At 42.7% G+C, this 19,149-nt stretch overlaps 1 protein-coding gene across 5 annotated transcripts in view; it reads left to right on the forward strand.

The window, feature by feature from the left end:
• The first annotated feature begins 1,512 nt into the window (after positions 1-1,512).
• Positions 1,513-19,149, forward strand: part of SGCG (sarcoglycan gamma) — a 137,931-nt gene continuing 120,294 nt past the window's right edge. Inside the window, exon 1 of one of the 5 annotated variants that reach the window (XM_070048305.2) lies at positions 1,513-1,825. The gene's annotated coding sequence lies outside the window, so the exon portion shown is untranslated. Of the gene's footprint in view, positions 1,826-2,317; positions 2,462-2,612; positions 2,703-19,149 lie in introns of those variants that run through there. The other 4 variants (XM_070048306.2, XM_051849884.3, XM_017343243.4 and 1 more) reach the window with 4 other exon arrangements.

A 19,149-nucleotide genomic window follows, 5' to 3' on the forward strand; every position in this document is an offset into this window, starting at 1 on the left:
TGTTCCGAAGCTGACAACCCAATCTTCCCAAGACTTTTAGGCCTACTCTAGAAAATACCTGTTCTTTGGAAATGATATGGTCTGTCATTTTTGGTGCCTACCCCAACACCTTTTAGTAAGTTGGCATGGAGTTTTGGCCAAATCTGTTTCAAAATAAAAAACTATTAAATTGGGCAGAACCACCACATTCTTGAGTATCTCCTTTTGATATGGATTTGTTTCTGGACCAGTTTGTCTAAGTCCTAGCTCTTAGTGGTTCCTATTAAATGTCATCTTCACTTCCTTGTATATTACATATGAATTAGAAAATGAAAAATGTGTGAATGACATTGTATGAAATAAACCTGGTCTTGTGTTTTTCTCTAAAAAGAAAAAAGTGCCATATAAAAGTTGTAAACATTTCTACCTTGCATTTTGCATCTTGTTACATTAAAAAAAAGCATTTATAAATGCTCCAGCAACTTTGTGGTTCTATCTGGGTCTCAATATGGTAGCTTACTTCCATTGTTAAAATCATAGCATGCATCAGTACGATCCTTTCTGAAATCAGATGAGTGTTTGATAATTTTCCTGCTTAGTGCACGTTCATTAAACATCTTAGATACCCACTCCATCCACCACCTGCTAAACCCAAGTCTCTCTGCTATGTAAATGAAGGGGTGTGCATGTGTCTCTGAGAATGTCAAGGAGTAAATAAATGAACTACGCAAGTACTGGTCAGAGAACTCTGTTTCACGTAATTGCAGAGGAAAGCATCTAACCAGATCTTGGAAAAAAAAAAAAACATAGTAAATCAGCTTCTTAAATGTAACGGGAAGTGGCCAGCGCTGTTGCACAGCCAGTAAAGCCGCAGCCTGCAGTGCCGGCATCCCATATGGATCCGGGTTTGTGTCAGGCTGCTCCACCTCTGAACCAGCTCTCTGCTATGGCGTGAGAAAGCAGTAGAAGATGACCCAAGTCTTTGGGCCCCTGCTCCTGCGCGGGAGACCTGAAGGAAGCTCCTGGCTCCTGGCTTCAGATCAGCACAGCTCCGGCCATTGGGGAGTCAATCAGCAGATGGAAGACTTTCTCTCTCTCTCTCTCTCTCTCTCTCTCTCTCTCTCTGCCTCTCTGTAACTCTGCCTTTCAAATAAATAAATAATTTTTTAAAATTATTTTTAAAAAGGGTTCCCTGCTAATGGCTTGGGAAAGCAGTGGAAAATGGCCCAAGTGCTCAAGCTCTTGCAGCCACTTCAAGGATCAGGATGAAACTCCTGGCTCCTGGACTCAGCCTGGCCACTGTGTCATTTAGGCTGTGAACTAAAGGATGGAATATCCCTCTCTCCTCTCTCACTCTATAAGCTTGGCTTTCAAATAAACAAAATAAATATCTATTTCAAAAAACAAACAAGTAATGGATCAGTAGCACTCACTATTTCAGCATGACTTTTATGAGAGCGCTGTCTGCAAAATCCGAGGAGTGCCTCCTAGCGGTCTGACAAGGGCCTGGCCTTGCAGGAGCTTCAGAGAGCAAAGGGTGCTGCTTCTGAAGTCCTCGGGGGTCGCGAGTGGAAAGCCATTCGCCCAGCAGGAACTCCCTAAAACAGCCCAGAATGGGAAGGCGAGGACTCCTGCGATCTTGAAGGACCAGGATCCGAGGTGGGAAGAGCCGCAGCTTCGTACCTGCGCTCCAAGCCCAAGGCGCCTTACCAGGTCGCAGCTGGACTGGAGGGAAAGATGGAAGGGGCCAAAACAGCCGGCTAGGAGCCCACAGCAGCCAGAAGTGCCCCCTGCCCAGCGACCCACGCGCGTGCGCCATCACAGGGGGCGAGTGGAGAGAAGAGAGGTGGGGTTGGAGCGCCGCAGGGACAGGGGTAGGGCGTGGAAGCACCGCAACCTGGAGGGGTGCGTGAGGGGCGCAGGAAGAGCGGGGCCCGGCAGGGTCCTGGAGGGGTGCGCGGTAATGAGAGTCGAGGCACCTGTAAGGTCCTGAGGTGGGGGCAGCCGCAGGAGAGGCATGTGGAGGGCCACGCGGTGTAGGGACCCGGAGAGGCGCGCGGTGCTGGACGTGGAGCGGCACTGGAAGTGGTGCAGTGGCTGGGGGCAGCCGCAGCAGGGGCTGCGAGGGGCGCAGCAGGGTGCGCGGTGGGACTGGGCACGGTGGCCGCTCGCGGTGGGCGCCAAGCGTGTCTCGCCGGCGGCGCGGGGCTACCCGGGGGCGGCGCGGTTGCCTGGACGGTGTCCGTCCCCAGTCTCCTCTCCCGCCCCGGCCCCCAACACTCGGCGCGCTGGCATGGATGGGGGCGCCTGCGGCTCGGGGGATCTGCTCCCCCGCCCAGGAGCAGAGTGGTCGCTTCGGTGGCAGAGGGAGGACAGAGCCGAGGCTTGCGCTGCCCGCGGGGACGCCGGTGGTCTCCTGTGGCCTGGGATGAAGGGAAATGCAGCGGCAGTCCGCGCTCCGGTACCCCATGAAGCACCGCAGGTAAAGATCGGGGCCACAGCCGCCCCTTGGCCGCCAGTTGCCGGTTCCCGGGGCCCTTCCCTCTCAGTCGCCTCCCCTGTTCCCGCCCCGGCCCTCCCGCGGCTGCCCCGGGGGTCCCCGGCCCGCCTCCATCCCCGCCCCGCGGTCTCTGCCCCCTGCCCTCCGGGACGGCTGTGAAACGCGGCTGGAACAGTTGGCCTCTCGGTCCCGGAGACTTTGCTAACTGATCTGCACTCTGAAAGTAAGGCTTCGATAAGGATAAGTTGGTGTGCGTGACCCTGAGGGAATGGGAGTGGATTTGTTCTCTGCTCACGCATTTGGGGAGTACGCAGCGTATCTGCGCCAGGCACAAAGTTGCATGGGGCTTACTGGGGGCGTGTTAGAGAATGGAGAACCCTAAAAACACGGGAGGCTCCTATCCTGTAAAGCGGGACTATAACTTCAGAAGCAGTGTTCATGGCCCCCCAGGAAGTTGCCCTAGTTGGTATTCATTTGTTTGCAAGCTGTCACTTGGTTACATCAGAGTTGGGGAGTTACTGATTTCTAAATCACTGCTGAATATGCTGACGTCTCTAAACACCCGGGCAGTCACAGGCAGTGCAGCTGGGAGACAGCCACTCATCAAGTAATAATGTCGTACAAGCAGGTTTGCGAGTGCTGGCGCCCTGTGTATGCAATGCCATCCTCCGAGTAATGCCTCTGGCGCGCCTGAATCCTTGTTTGTTGAGCAATGGAATGCTGTGCGGGTTTTTGTCGTCCTTGTTGTTTTGGAAAAAGCAAACCTTTTGTATGCGGCTCTTCCCATGCTTTTCTTCCCGATATATGAGCACTCTACAAAGACTGTAAAAAAAAAAGAAAGTAGATTGCTCAATAGTATTCAAAAATATAGGTAAGCTGAAGTCTTGGTTTTTGGTGACGGAACATTTTATTAACACTTTCAGTGTCTCTGGTATTGAAACTTCCTTTGGTGACTACGAAGCAAAGTGTGGTTCCAACCACAGTGCCTCTCACGGAGGCATCTGCTTCACCTGTGTGAAATATCTCACCATGACACTTTAAAGTTATGCAATAGGCATATTTCCAAGTGTTTTACTACGTTCTCTAAGTCCTGTGTTCTTTTCATCGTGAATGTTTATTTTTTGCTGAACCAGACATTAGACAAACTGTTTAGAGGAAGTTATGCATGAATCATTAATCCCTGTAGCACAATTATATGAGCTTCTTAAGAAGTAAAGGTGTCCTGTGTCACAACTGTCATTTAGCAGATAATTTTTGTAATAGCAGAAAAAATAGTGGTGAAATAAAATAATAAAATGATCAGACATACCTAGCATACTGTAAGTTCACAAACTTATACATCTAACAAGTAATCTGCTTTTTTGAAACTATTAAAACATCTCTGAGATAATGAACTCATTCTATTGTTCAGTAAGTATTGTACTACTATTTACAAGCATTTTTTAAACATATATACACAGTTACATTTTAATCAGCCTCCTTGGGTTATTGTGGGAATGATTTTTTTTAAGACTCTCACTGAGGTGTTTACTACTTAAGACTGTATCTTACAAGAGAGGTTATTAAACTGTGTGTAAGTAACTACAGAAAATGCCATGGTTAAGAAAAAAAAAAAAGGTAGGGTAGAGATTATTTGATTTCTTTTTCTAGAGTTGTCTTGTTAGAAAGTGATTTAGATGGCAAGATAACAGTGGCATAATAATCCAAACATTTAATACTCTAAAAATTTAAGTAATGATGCTTTATAATTTTTTTCAAATGTCCGTTACCTGTGTCTTCTGTTTTTAAATTTATAGGAAGTAAACATAATTGGGTCTGTGTTGACAGTGGTACAAGTACAATGTTTCCTGTATAAGATTCCCTTGTTGGAAATACATTTGCACAGACATTTCTGAACAAAGAAATCTTCTAAATTATAAAATGTTTTATATCAACAACCTGTATTTTTAGTCTGTCATTTTTCTATATGTGATGGAAATATACGCACCAGCATAGGAGACAGCAGGAAAAGGAAGAAGATAGCAAACTGATACTTCCACATTACTTTAAGGTCATGGACCTCTTTGAAATTCTGGGGATAAGCACAGATTTGCCATCCAAAATACTTCCTGGAACTAATACCTAATTTGGACTTAATTTCAATTAGGTTAATACTTAATTTGGATTCAAGGTCAAGAGAGGGGGGTGCCCAGTTCTGGATCCAGAGCTGAAATCGCCTCAATTCAGTCTCTAGCATGTAAGTGGGCCTGGTTGCTGCATATACAAAACCCTGGGTCATTCCATTATATCAGAGTATAACTGCCTTAATAGCTGCATTAACAATGAAACCATGAGAGCTTTTCTGAAAAGCCATAGGAACCAGGCATTAATTTTCAAAATTACACTTATTTTTTTGTCTAGTAGACATTATTCAATTATTTGCTGCTATGTATATTTTTCAAAAATAAGACACACAGTAATAAGTAGCCTTCATGAGAACAAGGAAAATAAAGAAACATGCAAAGTTTAATTAAAGTCATAGTTGAAGGCAAAGGCCCAAGTTGCAACCCAATATAAAAAGGCTATGACTATATAAAAGTCACCTTTTTATGAACAATGCCTGTGCGAATCATTGAGTTAGGTGTGTGAAGTTCTGGGGGCTGTTTCAGTTGAGATTGCTCGCATTTTAAGTGGGTGGTGATATGTGGCACTGAAGTTGCAAATATCCCTACATGGAAAGAATTGCTGCATTATATCCTCTCCTCATGCTGGGCGAGTTCTCCTCACCAATGGCTTCTCTTAGTCACCGTGGGTCTTCTTCCTCTATATCCTTCTCCATTAACATTCTTTTTTCCAAAAAATTTATTTATTTATTTGAAAGGCAGAGTTACAAAGAGGCAAAGGCAGAGGTGGAGAGAGATCTTCCATTCGCTGGTTCACTCCCCAGAAGCCTCAACAGCTGGAGCTGGACCTATCCGAAGCCAGGAGCCAGGAGCTTCTTCTGGGTCTCCCACATGGGTGCAGGGGCCCAAGGACTTGGGCCATCTTCTGCTGCTTTCCCAAGCCATAGCAGAGAGCTAGATGGGAAGTGGAATAGCAGGGACTCGAACTGGCACTCATATGGGATGCTGGCACTGCAGGTGGCGGCTTTACCTGCTACACCACAGTGCCGGCCCCTCATTAAGATTCTTGACTCCATTTGTTTAGAAGTCCCATTGATCCAAAAAGATTTGATGTGAATTCCCAATAAATTATTCTCCAGATTGCTTCTGATGTGTGCACTGATAACTGTGTGCCTTCACCGTGTGTTCTAGCAGTTGCTCTGAAAAGAAAAGCGCATTGTTCACTGCACTGCTTATGCTCCTGCTGGAAGGCAGGCTCTACGGATGTTTCATCCCACTGTCTTCCCACCCACCCTGTGGCTAAGACTCCATTTAACATGGAAGGAGGCTGGGCCCAGAGAGCCAGTGATTTGTCAAGGTGTTCAAGTTGCAGAGGTGGGTAATAATGCAGACCTGATGCCAAACCCAGCCTTTCAGCTACATTCTTCTTGCGAGGGCAGATTGCCCCAGCTGACGAGCCCATCTGACTCATGCTAGTAGAACATTTGAATGGAGGGGGAAGAAGCCTATCACACTTAGAAATAAAGTAGTATACTGAATGGAAGCCATTAACCTTGGTATCCTTACAACATCACAAGGTTTTTTTTTTTTTTTTTTTAACTCTTTCGAAGCCTCCTTCTATGACTTCATCCTGTAATTAGGTGTGTTCCCTTTGACGTTCTTAGGAAACTCAGTGAATGCAGGATATTCATAACATCTTACAGACACAAAATGAAGGTTCTTCCAAACGCTCATGAAATAACGTCATGGACACTATTCTCAGCTGAAAGAAGAGCATCGCGCCCCAAGCAGAACATGCTAGATCTGATGGAAACTCGCAGTACAGAGCAGCTACCTGCACACGGGAAAGGCCCCGTGAGGAGACAGGAGTGTCTGTGTCTTATTACTGCAGAGGCTCAGGCATGCCAGAACTCCCTTTCCCATTCACAAACACATCAGAAAGGAAAGAAAAAAAGAAGAAAGGCCAGAAATGTGATAGGAAAATATGATGACATGTGAAGATTGCTAGAATCATCACTTGCTTAGGATAAATGTGATAAAATTAAAATTCATAAAAGGGCTTGGCATTGCAGCATTAAGGAATAAAGCTGCCCCCTGTGACACCAGCAACCCAAATGGGTGCTGATTTGTGTCCTGGCTGCTCCACTTTGGATCCACGTTTCTGCTAATGCACCTGGGAAAACAGCAGAAGCAGTGGAAGATAGCCAGTGATTGGGTCCCTGCCACCCATGTGGGAGACCAGGATGAAGCTCCTGCCTCCTGGCTTCAGCTTGGGCCAGCCCTGGCGATTGAGGCCATCTAGGGAGTGAACCAGCAAATGGAGGATCTGTGTGTGTGTGTGTGTGTGAACGCACAGGTACACTCTCTGTATATCCTCTCTGTATTTCTGACTTTCAAATAAATAAATAAAATCAAAAAAAGAAACAAAAAATCTCTTCAGTTGCATAAATTAACTTAACTGATGATCTGTATTCTTTTTTAAAAAAATTTTTTTTATTTATTTATTTGAGAGGTAGAGTTACAGTCAGTGAGAGGGAGAGACAGAAAGAAAGATCTTCCATCCACTGGTTCACTCCCCAATTGGCCACAGCTTCCTCTGGGTCCCCTACTTGGGTGCAGGGGCTCAAGCACTTGGGCCATCTTCTCCTGCTTTCCCAAGCCATAGCAGAGGGCTGGATGGGAAGTGGAGCAGCCGGACATGAACCGGCGCCCATATGAGACGCTGGCACTGCAGGCAGCATCTTTACCCGCTATGCCACAGCACCGTCCTCCCAAACACACTTTTGAAACCTAAAACAATTACTACCTTTTCTTGGGTTGAAACAAACTGTGAGAGATGACTAAGCAGGTACTCATGCTCCCAGACATAAAGGTGAACTGAAGAGAATTGTGTTCCAAAAGAGAACAGGTGCATTGCCAGACATTGAAATGATGAGATCTAGAGGAATCAGGAGTCCTAAGAGTCTGGCTTGTTCCATTTATTTTCACCCTCAGTTCTGTGCTCTATTTAAGCTTTTGCTAGATAGAGCTGAAGTTCCTGTTTCCCTCTCCAGTGGACTGAATGTCTTTGTCCCTTCAAGCTTCATTAGGAGGTGGGGCTTTGAGAGGTGATGAGATCATGAAGGTGCAGCCATAACGAGTGGGATTGGAGTTCTGTTGCCCTCTTTGGTCTGTCAGAAGGTGAACAATGAGAAGTCAGTCTCTACCCCCAAAGAGGGCTATCACCGGAACCTGACCATGCCACACCCCAGTCTCAGACTTGCAGTTTCCAGAACTCTGAAAAGTTAGTGTCTGTTGTTTACAAACCACTCAATCCATGATACTATGAACCAAGACATGCATTTTGTTATCCAACCCAAAATTCTTTCAGGAATAAGGATCCAGAGAAGGATACGTATAATGCTCACCAAGAGACTTCACAGTCAGCTCAGGATCTCAGTAGCCCTTGTTGGGAAGAAGCTTGGGGATGACAGATTCCACTTTGAAAGTGGCTAAGTGAGCCGGCGCCGCGGCTCAAAAGGCTAATCCTCCACCTTGCGGCGCCGGCACACCAGGTTCTAGTCCTGGTCGTGGTGTAGATTCTGTCCCGGTTGCCCCTCTTCCAGTCCAGCTCTCTGCTGTGGCCCGGGAGTGCAGTGGAGGATGGCCCAAGTGCTTGGGCCCTGCACCCGCATGGGAGACCAGGAGGAAGCACCTGGCTCCTGCCTTCAGATCAGCACGGTGCACCGGCCGCAGCGCGCCAGCCACGGCGGCCATTAGAGGGTGAACCAACAGCAAAGGAAGACCTTTCTCTCTGTCTCTCTCTCACTGTCCACTCTGCCTGTAAAAAAAAAAAAAAAAAAAAAAAAAAAAAAAAAAAAAAAAAGTGGCTAAGTGACGTTAGCATTTACACACACTGTTGCCTTGAAATCGTTTAGCAGCAACAAGGAGAAGCTGATTCAAATTCTATTTTTGGCAAAACCTGGAGATAACTGAAATCCCGAACTACAAACTGAGCAGCACACTGTGAAAAAAGAAGAGGGATGGGGCAGCTGTGTGTGTGAGAGGGACGGAGACAGGTCCTCAGAGCCACTGACTCCGAAACCCCGGTGGGTGCTCCTCAAGGGTAGAGGGTTCTCCTGCACGGTGCAAGGTGTGAGCATCACACAGTGAGCAGAAGACATATTGGCTGATGGCGGGATGTGCTGCTGCTGTTGTTGTTTTGAATGAATTGTTGCCATTCATATCAGTTAACAATAGAAAGAATAAAAGTTTGGTTTACCTTCACTTATTCTGATATTCTTCCCTTTATGTAGATCCAAATTTTTTTAAATTTTTTTTTAATTTTTATAGCAGACACATAAAATTGCTTGTTATTTATGAGTATTATGGGATGTTCAGATACACATATACATTGCATCATGTCCATTCAGGATAAATACATTTATGTCTTCAAATTTTGAACGTTTCTTTGTAGTGCAAATGTTGAAAAATTTGTCTTTGAAGGTTTTTTAAAATAGAGAAATATACAGTACATTAACATTATCTGTAATCACCCTACTGTTCCACAGAGTCCCAGAAGTTATTATTCCTATGCCTTTAGTGTTTTTTACTCAGCCTTCCCTATCTTTCTCTCCTCAGCCTCTGGTAGCCGCTGTTTTAACTGCTCTAAGGCTACCTTATTTTTTATACTACACATATCCGTGAAACCATGCAATACTCATCTTTTTGTGATTGGTTCATTTCACTTAACTTAATGACCTCCACTTGCATTCATTTTATTCCAGCTGATAAGATTTCAGCATCTTTATGGCTGAGTAACAATCCATGGTGTGTTACGGACCACATTTCTTTATCCATTCATCAGTGGATGGGCACATAGATTGTTTGCATTTCTTGGCTACTGTGAATAGCACTGGGGTAAACGGTAAACATAGCAGTGTAGGTGCCTCTTTGACAGACTGATTTTGTTTCTCTTGGATATAGACTCAGGATTGGGATTCCAGGATCATATGGTAGTTCTGTTTCTGGATTCCTGAGGAACTTCCATACTCTTTTCCACAATGGCTGGTTTACGTTCTTGCCAGCAGTATGAAAGCATTCCCTTTTCTCCACGTCTTTTTACCAGCACTTGTTACCTTTTTGATAACAGCCATTCCAACATGAGTGAGTGGATATCTCCTCTTGGTTTTGATTTGCATTTCCCTGATGATGACTGATGTTGATCATTTTTCCAAGTACCTCTTGGCCATTTGAATGTCTTCCTTGAAAAATGTCTACTCTCTATTTTTTAATTGGATTATTGGATTTTTTTTTTTTTTTGCTTTTGAGTTCCTTATACATTCTAGTGATTAACCCATGTCAAACGTATTGCTCACAAATTTGTTTTTCATTCTACAGGTTGTCTCTTCACTCTGTTGATTGTTTTCTTTGCTATGCAGAAGCTCTTTCATTTGATGAAATCCAATTCGTCAATTTCTTGCTTTTGTTTCCTGTACTCTGGGGCTGTAATTTAAAAAAATACTTGGTCCTTCCAATGCCCTGAAGCATGCCCACTATGTTTTCTTCTCTTAGTTTCAAAGTTTCAGTTACTATATGCAGGTTGTTTATCTATTTTGAGGTGTGTACATGGTGACAGAGAGAGGTCTAATTTCATTCTTCTGAATGTGGATATTTAATTTTCCCAACACCATTTATTGACAAGACTATCCTTTTTCCAGTGCATATCCTCAGCACTTTGTCAAAGATAAGTTGGCTGTGTATGTGTGGATTTTCTTCTGATCTGTTTCTTAGCTATGTATGTTCTTTCTGAAAAACTTCTTTTAAGCTTTATTGGAAGGGAGATCTACCATCAACAAAGTCCATTATTTTTGTTTGCTTGAAGCCTTTGTTTGTCTTTCACTTTTAAATGATAACTTTGCATAGTACAGAATTCTAAAGTTGGTGTTCTTTTTCTCTTTCAATGCTTCAACGTTTTGCTCCATTCTCCTTATTCTTGTACAGTTTCTGAGAAGGAAGATGTAATTCTTATCTTCGCTCTTCTATTAATAAGATGTTTTTTCTCTGGCTTCTTTCCAGACTTTTTCTTTTTTTTAATTCTCTGTAATTTGACTATAGTACTATGTAGGTGTTTTGCCATTTACGCTGCTTGGTGTTCTGTGAGCTTCCTGAATCTGTGATTTGGTGTCTGAAGTTAATTTGAGAAAATTTTCAGTCATTATTTCTTCAAATATTTCTTCTGTTCCTTTCTTTCTTCTCTAGTATTCCCATCACTCCTGTCATTCATATATTATGCTTTTTGTAGTTGACCCACAGTTCTTGCATATTCTGTGGGAGATTTTTGTCATTTTTCTCTTTGCTTTTTTAATTTTAGAGGTTTCTATTAAGATACCCTCAAGCTCAGAGATACTTTCCTCAGCCTTGTCTAACATAAATAAGTCCGTCAAAGATACTGTTCATTTCGATTATAGTGTTACCTTGAGCATGCTTTTGCTATTTCCTTGGATTTCATCTCTCTTCTTGCAGTGCCCATTTGTTCTTGCATGCTTTCTATTTTACTCACTAACCTATTCATCCTTAATTCTGTCTTTAGGGTAGCAATCATAGTTGTTTTAAATTCCTGGTCTGACAATTCAACATTCTCTCCGTGTCTGATTCCAATGCTTGCTTTGTCTCTTCAAACAGTTTTATTGGATTTTAGCATGCTTCTAACGTTTTTTATAGCTGGATCTAATGTACTCTGTAAAGGGAACTGTTACAAATAGGTTTAATAATGTGATGGTAAGGTGTGTGGAGGGACTGATTTCCGTGGTCTTATGATTAGGTCTCAGTCTTCAGATGAGTTTATGCTTCTGGCATGTGAACTTCTCAAGTGTTTCTCAATGCCTCCTCCACCTCTCAACTTAGGTGCGACAGGATGGCTAGCATGGGCTAGAACTGGAAATGTCTCTTCCTTGGGTCAGCTGGGCTCTGACAATACCCCAGCAGTTTAGGTTCTGCCTAGCTACTTTCTGTGCAGGGTAGGCCTCTTTAAGAACAGTAGAGTGCTCTGGCCTATGTCAAAGGGGCTATTTTTCCTCCGCTCGTTGCAGAGGCATGGGGGGGCGGATTTTTCTCCCCAGTTCTGTGCCAGATCCTGGCCGAGCTCCTGAAGGTGAAGCGGGAGTGGAGATGCTCCTTATGACTGCATCCCAGAGGAGTTGGCACTCAGGGTTGTCTGCACGGAGTCTAACAAAGCCCTGATTGCATCTCATCTTCCCGCCCAGCACTGGTTCCTGTAGTGGTTTCTGCTCATGGTTCTCTGCCTTAGTTCTCTGTGACCCTCTGTGTTTGCCTGGCTACTTCTCCAGTGAAGGGGTAGCACATTCCTGTGACCTCATTCCTCTTATTGTTCTACGAGTTGTTGACTTTCCTGTTGTTCAGCCACTCCTTGTTAGAATGGTGGCTTCCAAATTCCCGGTGTGCCCAATGGAAAACTGGATGTCTGCCCTGCCCTTTCTGTGATTGGTTCTTTCTCATTGTCTGGATGTTTGCTCATGTGTCATCAGAAAGACATCCCTTGACCATTTTATTTATAATATTCTCCTAATTGTCACTTTGAGAGGTTGTCTTATTTTTTCATAAATATGAGAAATTCTCCTATTTGTTGACTGTGTCCCCTTAACTAGACTATAAAGTCTAAGAAGGAGGAACCTCCCTTGTCTTGTTCATGTTGGTATTGTCAGCACCTGGAACAGTGTCTGCACCTAGTAGGTGCTCTCTGGGTCACAAGCAGCAGGAGCAGCCCCAGCAGGGTCCTGGTGGCATTGCCATGCATCTGACTCATAGAACGCAAAACAACCCAGCACCCCAGACAAACTTTAGGGAAAGTTGGTCATTGGTTCTATTCATGTTCTTTCCATATAATGTGGACATTTCTATACAACTGCCTAAAAAGGCATCACTTTCCTGCCTTAAACAAAAACTGAATTTATCATCTATCTGATAAATAGCAAAAAAAAAAAAAAATAACAAAGCTAGCTCATGTATATGACAGAGAATATCATTCCTGAAGGTTATCCAAATAAACATGATTGACAGGCAACTGCTAATAAATGCACTCCATTGTGCTATTATTCCATTTCACCAAATCTCAGATGTCCATTTTTCTCACATTGTAATAGCTCTGAAATTGGGATGCATATTGTAATCGGTGTTATATTATAGTTTAATTTGAGGAGGTATTTCCTTTCTTAGTAGAAGAAAAATGATGGTTTTCTTACAAATCATCATTTAATGGGGTTTGGTATGTGAGAATATCAAGAATTTTTCCATGAGGTTTCCTGAGTCATCAATACCTCTCAAATTTGTTTTATTTAAACTATTATCTTAAAATTTCCTTCTGGTCTTCTCTCGCCGTATAAAGTGGTCTTTTGCAACTCTCATCTCTGACCACCCCAGAGCAAGTGATAACACTGAACGTAGTTCCCCTCATCCATGAGTGCCAGTGTAGAGGATGTAGATTTCCATAACCCACAAGTTCTGTTTGCATAATTAACAATGGGAGTCACTCATATTCGTGTTCACCACCTCTCTTTCATTTTCACTACCTCTTTCTACTCTCAGTTACCTTACTCTTCACTCTCCCATTCATCAGAACTAAGTTCACTCTTATGCTACCCCACAACTATATGCAAAATATTTTAAAGGCAAATTCCTTAGACTATTTCATTGGTTTAACTAAAACTTGTGTTAGATTACTTCTGTTGAAAATGATCAAACACTAACCACATAGTTTTAAACAAAAAATATATATAATGACTGTCATCAATGAAAAGTACAAGATTAGGGCTGGTTTAGGTGTGTCTTGATCTGCCAACTCAGACATCACCATCAGCTCTGCCTTCTACTGTGCTGGCTTGTTCTCATGGCTGTCACTAAGCCAGGCTTAAAGCACTATTGCATGTCAGTCAGTCAGAGGGGAAAGTGTATTTTCCCAGTCACTGAAACAAAATGGGCTTGCTCTGACTGAGCCTTTCTGGTGTGGACTGAGCCCTTCTGCAGGAACTCTGTGGCCAAGGGAATGTCATGTTCTGATTGGCCTGCTCTAAATCACATGACCTCCCATGCACCTGGGAATAGTGTTGAATTGTCTTGATCAAAATGCATGGAACAAGAGTAGGGGAGAGGTGATTCCCCAAAAAGAAAATCCAAGTATCACTACCAAAAGTGACATTAATTATATTGGGAAATAGTGAACAAGCATGTGCCTATAAAAGCTTTATAAACCAAACTCTTCATTTTTAATGCGTTTTAAAGTTTTTAACATCTCATTTATTTATTTATTTATTTACATTATTTTAATTTATTTTCATTTTATCAGGAAGAGAGAGATAATTCACTCCCCAAATGCTCACAATATCTGGGGATGAGCCAGGCCTAGGCCGGAACCCAGAAATCAATCCAGGTCTCCCATATGGGTGGCAGGAACCCAAACACTTGGGCCATCACCAGTTGCCTCCCAGGGTGCACATTAGCAGAAAGCCAAAATCAGAAGCAAAGCTGGGATTTGAACCCAGGAACTCAGGGATGGGATGCAGACATCCCAACAGCATCTTAAATAGTGTACCAAATGCCCATCCTATAATTTAAATAATCTCCTTTTAAATGTCAGTAAACAAGTAGAATTCTTGTACCATTGTGGAGAAATTTGTGTGGAAGTAAAAAAGTTTATTCTTGTTGCTGAAATAATACAAAATCTGATATTTGATATCCAACAGTTTTATTTTGTATTAAGGAGTTAGACTAGATCATGTATATAGTGTCCTTGAACCAACATTCATCATTTCTTCCTTCAATTACAACCCTTCCTTTCCAAATTAAAAACAAATAAAAACAAAAATGGGCTTTGTAATCATTTGCTTATTGAAGAAAGGATGCACACATTAATTGAAGTGATTTAATTTAAGTAAAATATTTAGCATGGTCAACTGGCAAATGGCAGTGTCATTAGCCGAAGGAGAAAAAAAGATAAAGAAGTTTGCAGAGAAGTAGGAGGGATGATAGAATTATATAAAGTTTGCAACATGGTGACTGAAATGTCCATGCTTATAGATCCTCAAATATTAAGGATCCAAAGCCAACATTATTTTTTTTTCTTATTGTGCAATTGTCAATCTCTATACCAGTTGCCTTTTTCCCCATGTCCCCACATAATTACCTTTCTGTCACCCTTATGACCCCATGATACAGCATTTCTGTTGGCAGGATTCCTCTAGTATCCAAGTACATGCTTGGTTTCTTAGTCCATTTTTTGTTGTAATAATAAAATACTTGAAACTGGGTGCTTTATAAAGAAAATAAGTTTGGGAATGGGTGTTTGGCGCAGCAGTTAAAAATGTCACTTGTGATGCACATATCACATATCAGATAGCCTGGATTCAAGTCCCAGCTTTGCTCCCAGTTCCAGCTTCCTGTGCACCTTGGGAGGCAACAAGTAGTTGCGTCCCTGCCACCCATGTACAAGGCCTGGATTGAATTACAGGCCCCTGGTTTCAACCTGACCCAACCCTACTGTTGCAGGCATCTGGGGAGTGAACCAATGAATAGGAGCTTTCTGTCTCTTGGAAGGAAGGGGGAGAGGGAAGGACAGAGACAGAGGGAGGAAAGGAATTTGGGAGGCTAAAACTGTGAGATTTGCCAGCCCCATCTGTCTACCTCTGGTGAAGGCCTCATGGTGGATAATGTCGCAATTACAGAAGTGTGTGCAGAAGAGACCTTATGGTGAAACAGGAAGCCAGAGAGAGGTTCATTGGTCAGCTTTACTCATAGCAACCCATTGTCCTGGGAACCAGCTGGCATGTGAACATTATTTTTTGAGAGAGCAGAATTTGGAAGACTTCTCAGTAGATACAGATGAGAAGTGAGGAGCACAGGGACTCCCAGGGACATGAGTTGCACAATGTTCAGAACTAGATAGGGTTTCTGCCGCATGTAATTCCAGCGCCTTTACCTCTCAGACTATGATAGTCTCCCTGTGTGTTTATCAAAGCAGCTAACCTGCACACATCTTTTTTTGAAAACTTTTATTTAATAAATATAAATTTCAAAAATACAACTTTTGGATTATAGCGGTTCCCCCTCCTAAAACCACCCTCCTACCCACAAACCACCCTATCTCCTACTCCCTCTCCCATCCCATTCTTCATTAAGATTCAATAATTACCTTTATATACAGAAGATCAACTTAGTATATAGTAAGTAAAGATTTCAACAGATTGCACCCACACAGACACACAAAGTATAGAGTACTGTTTGAATACTAGTTTTACCATTAATTCCCATAGTACGATACATTAAGGACAGAGATCCTACATGGGGAGTAAGTGCACAGTGACTCCTGTTGTTGATTTAACAATTGACACTCATTGATGACATCAGTAATCACCCGAGGCTCTTGTCATGAGCTGTGAAGGCTATGGAAGCCTCTTGAATTCACAAACGCCAACCTTATTTAGACAAGGCCATAATCAAAGTGGAAGTTCTCTCCTCCCTTCAGAGAAAGGTACCTCCTTTTTTGATGGCCCGTTCTTTCCACTGGGATCTCACTCACAGAGATCTTTCATTTAGGTCATTTTTTGCCACAGTGTCTTGGCTTTCTGCTTGCATACATCTTATAAAGGCAATTTGTTGACAAATGGTGTTGATTGGAAAGCTAAACTATAAGGGAAAACAAGATAATCTGATTGTGTAAAATGGCTATTCTATGGTCTGCCTATGTGATTTAATTACTAATTGAGCACACTAATGATGAGACATAATATTATGTGAAAATGCCTTTATCACCTTGGGTATATCATTAAGTAAACCAAAACACATTGATAATACAGGCTGCAGCTATAATCTGTAATACATGTATCTTATTTATCTTTGGAAAACTCCCTTGGCATTATGAAGTAGTTGTAATACAGCTAACCATGTAATGTAGGTTTTGCCACATGCCAAGCACCTTTTGTATATTTCCCCAATTATTTTACTGACCTTAAGCAAGAGATGCTGTTATCCCCAACATAAATAGGAGAAAATTGGCCATTAAGGAAGATAGTGACCTTATCTGACAGTACCCAGCTAATACGTAAAGAAGCTGAACTTCAAGCTCAGCTGCTGAGTCCCAGTTCTGGGATGTTTACCCATTTGTTCTTATTATCTACAGGGAAAGAGGAAGTAAGGGAGATTTCAAAACTAACACCCATGTAGTACTCATCAGTACCAGAGTACAGGATATCAGCCAAGCTGTCAAACCAAAGAGGCTGTCAGGAGTCTGAATCTCCTTTTTGCAGATCTAGGAGGATGAGCCAAAGTCACAGACACTGAAGATCAGATTCAGAAGGAGGAAGGTCAAGGTTAAGGCTCATACCATGAAGCTGAAGGGAACAGAGTTCCTGCAGAGAAGAGATCACCTTTGAACTTGAATATCTGGTCACAGGGCATCTCTCCAACCTTACCCATCTCCTCTCCACCCCCAATCCCTGAAGCATTTGCAGTTCTGCATCATTTCATATCTGAATTCTTGGGAGTCTCCCGAGGAGGTGTCTAAAAAGTCTGTGAGCTTGTTCCACCTCTTTTTCTCTCCTTTTCAAGGAGAAACGTTGGGGGCTGCTCCAAGGTTTAGGTTTAGGTTGGCAGTCAATCTCCAAACTTATTTATGAGCTAATTAAAGAAAAACACAGCATCAGGACAGACATTTTGTGTAGTGGTTAAGAAGTCACTCGGGATGCCCATAACCCATATCTGGATGCCTAAGTTCAAGTATTAACTCCACTCTCAATTCCAGCTTTCTGCTAATGTGCCTTCTGGGAGGCAATGGTAATGACCCAAATATTTGAGTCCCTGCTAAAAATTGGATTGAGTTCCAGGTTTCCAGGTTCCTGGCTCTGACTTGGCCCAGCCCTGACTACTGGGGGCACTTGGGAAATTAACCAGCACCTGAGTGTGCTTTCTCTCTCTTTCTCTCCCCACCCCTTTCTCCTCTCTGCTTTTCAAATAAGTAAATATTTTAAAAAACATATAGCATATAGGGAATGACTGGCATGACACATGTCTCAATATGTATTGACTTTTATACTTTCAGAAATTATATTCATGTGTTTTTATCAGTAGATTAAGTACATTTAAAACATATGCAAATATTGGACAATTTGAAAAGATGAGTCAATGATGATTTGTGCTATTGTTGAATCAACCGCTGCCAGAACTCAAATAAAACTAGTTTTCCATTATGTGCCTCAACAGCGCTGGGTTCATGTCCAAGTTATAGCGTTAACCCTAGTATTGAGTGATTGTTTAGCTCTCTGCCTCCTCAGCTGGAAAGAGAGTTGCTTTAGCATAGAAGGCGTGGTTTACTTATCCATTCACTCATTTAGTATTTAATGAGAATCTAGAAGCTAAGGAAATTTAGCTATCAAAACTCAACCTTTGCTGTCAAATTTAAGATCAAGTGATAGATGAACAGTGCATAGACGAGTAAATGAACAGTTACATGTTGGTCTGTGCCAAGTGTCATGAGCACTATGCAGGTGCTTAGAGGACACTGATCTTGCAAATAAGGAAGAATTTGGGAGCAAACAACTGAGGAATGCTAAATCTTAAAGCAAAATAGGCCTTAATAAGTAGTAGAACCTCAGCAAAGATGTGTGGCTGTTAAATACTGACTTTTTCTTTTAGTTTAAGAGAACTGAGAAAATATCACACGTCCATTCTTTTGCCCACATTCTGAACCAACTGGGAGACAGACAAAGGAATGAAGTAAAGGAACTGTCATTTCTGTGACAGGTATTGCTAGGGGATGTCTCCTAGGTGTACAACGACAGTGGGCTTCCAGTGATACATTTTTGGCAAGGACTCACCCTCTCACCCTTCAGGTAGCTCTGAATGGTCACAGGTCCCCACTGGGAAGGCTGCTTGTTAAGCTTCCAACATGAAGGGTCAGTGCAAATAAGTGTACCCTCTGCAGGCCTGAAGCCAGGTGCCTAAAAAAGACGGAGCTGCACCATGCATACTCACTTCTTTTCCAGCTCATCTATGAGATGCATAAATCCACTTTCCCTGGAGAAAAATGAGTAAACACTGTCCAGGAATGTGAGGACAATGAAAGGAACAAGCTCAGAGAAGGAGTAAGTGTTCCTTATATAAAGGAGCACTTTCACAAATTTTCAGTGATTAATATAGTTTCAAAGTTGCTGGGCACAGGAGCAGGCATTTGGCCTAGAGGTTACAATCACCTGAGTTCAAATATCAGATTTGCTTCTGATTCCAGCTTCCTGCTACTGGAGACCCTGGGAGGCATCAATGATAGTTCAAGCAATTGGATCTTCCTGGGTTGAGTTCCTGGCCCTCATATCTGTCCTAGCTACTACAGGCAATTGGGGAGTAAAGCAGTAGATGCAACTTCACCCTCTCTGTCTCTCTGTCTGCCTCTCAAATCAATACTTTTTTTTAAATATAAATCCATGCACACAGATCTCCCTATTCCTCTATTTCTAGGCTTCCAGTATTCTGTTTTTCAATTTTGCCCTTTCCCTCCAAATTTATTTTATATGATCTTTTATTTCT

Source organism: Oryctolagus cuniculus, chromosome 9, assembly GCF_051225735.1.
Source record: "Oryctolagus cuniculus isolate XC-2025 breed Fujian yellow rabbit chromosome 9, ASM5122573v1, whole genome shotgun sequence".
NCBI classification, from domain to species: domain Eukaryota; kingdom Metazoa; phylum Chordata; class Mammalia; order Lagomorpha; family Leporidae; genus Oryctolagus; species Oryctolagus cuniculus.